Here is a 2,800-nt window from a genome sequence, read left to right as displayed (position 1 = left end):
TGGGAGGTGGTCTCCTGGCTCTGGAATGTCCTGCGTGATGGGAGTGTCTTTGTTTTCCTGGGAGCATTGACAGCTAGACAGTCTTGCAATGTGATTTATGATGGGGACTTTGGGCTTCATGGTATCATTCTGCCTCTGGAAGGGGCTGGAGACAGCAGGTATCAGCCCAGCCTCCAGGAGGGGCTAGAGACTGAAGGCTGGCCACGAGGGCAGCGCATGGTAACAACAGTGATGCTAAAGGCCCTGGTCAGCTTCCCTGGTTGGCATTGACGTCACATCGTGACTGGGACACGGATGACCAGACCTAGGCTCTTGTTTGGACGCTCCTGGGCTCTGCCCCAGAGGTCCCTGCCCTTGGCTGATTTTCACCTATTTCTTTTCTCTGCATACCGGGAATCTTCAGCACTTCAACGGTCATGGGTTCCTTTTCTTTTCTGTGCTGAGCCCAGCTCCACTCACTCACAGAACTCCACGTCCAGAGGCCACACACTTGGCTCTTCAGACCAGAGCTCCTGGTGAGGGATGTCCACGCACGCGCACACCTCACCTGGGCTGTGTGCAAAAGCTCATCCAGTTTTTCACTTGAGTGTCTGGGTGGATGATGGTGCCTTTGTAGTGTGAAAAGACTGAGGGAGGAGGAATTTGGGAGGAGGAACCAAGAATTCTGTTTTGTGGTGAGTTTGCGATGCTTGTTGGGTGTCCAGGTGACCCAGGACATCCAGACAGCAGAGGGTGGAATTCAACTACAGAAACAGCAGAGACCCCGAGGCAGGAGGAAAACCAGAGGAGCACGTGGGTCACAGAGGCTGGAAGAAGAAGGTATTTAAAGAGGGTGAGGTCCGCTGGGTCCTCTGCTGCTGAGAAGCCAGGAGCAATAAGGTCATTTGGCCTGACTATCAGGAGGCCATGTGGTGACCTCGATCTGCTGAGACCCTGAGCAGTCTTGGCTGAGAGGTGACGACAAAACCAAGGACAGAGGAGCAAGAGTACAAGACAAGGAAACGGAGGCCTGAGGACGGACAGTGATTTTGCAGGGCTGAGTCTGACGCTGTGAGCATCACAGGAGCTGGGGTTTTGAAAGACAAGGAAGGAAGATGGTGTGGAAGTGGCGTGCAGAGCAGGAGAGACATCCACCAGGCTCCAAGGTTCTGTGAAAGGAGGAGGAGGAGGGGATAAAAGCAAGCACCTTCCTCCTGAGAGTTCGCAGGGAAAGCCATGTCGTCAAGTGATGATTATGTTCATTTGGGGCTAAACGGTGTCAAGGGATTGTAAATAGAAGTGAAGAGTGGAGGGGAATTTGGTGCTGGTGGACCACGGGTCTCAGAGGGATGAAGGACAGGAAATTGGATCAAAATAGAGGAGAGAGAATAGGAGAAGCGGCTGAAGGGCTCAGGGGGTGATGGTAACTGGTCCGGGATGAGGGGTATGACGAAGGTGGGGAGGGGCTCAGTGGTCTGCAGAAAAGTGGGAAATTAGTTACGATAGCCAGGCTCCAGGGTGGCTGCCCAGGAGCCGTGCCTCCTTGTATTCATGACTTTGTGGAGTCCCCTCCCCCAGTGAATCGGGGCTGGTCTATGGGACCAGTGGAACATGGTGAAGATGATGGAGAGTGATTTACAAGGCACGGTCATAAAAGGCATTGCGGATTTCGTCTTGGTCTCTTGGGTTGCTCATTCTAGGGGGAGCTAGTTGCTATGCCATGAGGACCCTCAATCAGCCCCGTAGAAGGGGCTGCCTGGAGGGGAACTGAGGCCTCCCATCAGACAGCCAGCGCTATCTTGCTAACTGTGTGAGTGAAACATCTCCAGCCTGAGCCAAACCTTCAGACTCTGAGCCAGAGCTGCTTAGCCAAGCTGCTTCTGAATTCCTGGCCCCTAGAAACCATGAAATAATAAATTACTAATATTTTAACAACCTTATTGGGATATAATTCATATACCATACAATTCATCCAATTGAAGCATAAACTGCAGTTTTTTGTTTTTGTTTTTTTCAGTCTATTCAGACATGTGCAACCATCACCATAGTCAATTTTATTATTATTATTTTTAAAATAATAATTTCAATTTTGAGGGGAGGGAGGTGATTAAGTTTATTTATGTATGTATTTATTTATTTAAATGGAGGTGCTGTGGATTGAACCCAGGACCTCATGCATGCGAAGCATGTGCTCTACCACTGAGCTATACCCTCCCTAACCATAGTCAATTTTAGAACATTTTCATCACCTCAAAAAGAAGCCCTATGCCCTTTAGCTATACCCCCTATCTCCCCATCCCCCTAACCCCCCACCAGCCCTAAGTGGTCACTAACTTACTTTCTGTCTATAGATTTCTCTATTCTGGACATTTCATCTAAACGGAATCATATGATATTTGGTCTTTCACTGTCTTCTCTCACTTAATAATATTTTCATGATTCACCCCCATTGTAGCATGTATCAAGAATTCATTCCTTTTTTATCGCTGAATAATACTCCATGGCACGCATATACCACATTTCATTTATCCATTTGTCTGTTGATGGACATTTGGGTTGTTTCCACCTTTTGGCTATTACAAAAAAACGCTGCTATGAAAATTCATGTACAAGTTTTTGTGTGGATATATGTTTTCAGTTTCCTTGGATATCTACCCAGGAGTGAAATTGCTGGGTCTTTTGGTAACTGTGTTTAACTGTTCGAGGAACTGCTAGACTGTTTTCTTAAACAGTTGCATCATTTCATATTCCCACCAGTGGTGCCCAAGGGTTCCAGTTCCTCCTCATCCTTACCAGTGCCTATTACTATCTACTCCATCTG

General features: G+C 48.0%; 1 non-coding gene across 1 annotated transcript; it reads right to left on the bottom strand.

The window, feature by feature from the left end:
- Positions 1 to 2,121: 2,121 nt before the first annotated feature.
- On the bottom strand, positions 2,122 to 2,194 carry TRNAA-CGC (transfer RNA alanine (anticodon CGC)). The gene has a single exon. It is a non-coding gene; the product is annotated as a tRNA-Ala (tRNA).
- Positions 2,195 to 2,800: the final 606 nt, after the last annotated feature.

The sequence above is a fragment of the Vicugna pacos genome, chromosome 16 (genome assembly GCF_048564905.1).
Source record: "Vicugna pacos chromosome 16, VicPac4, whole genome shotgun sequence".
NCBI classification, from domain to species: Eukaryota; Metazoa; Chordata; class Mammalia; order Artiodactyla; family Camelidae; genus Vicugna; species Vicugna pacos.
Note: the sequence above shows the minus strand (reverse complement) of the source record. Positions and strands in the feature narration are given on the sequence as shown.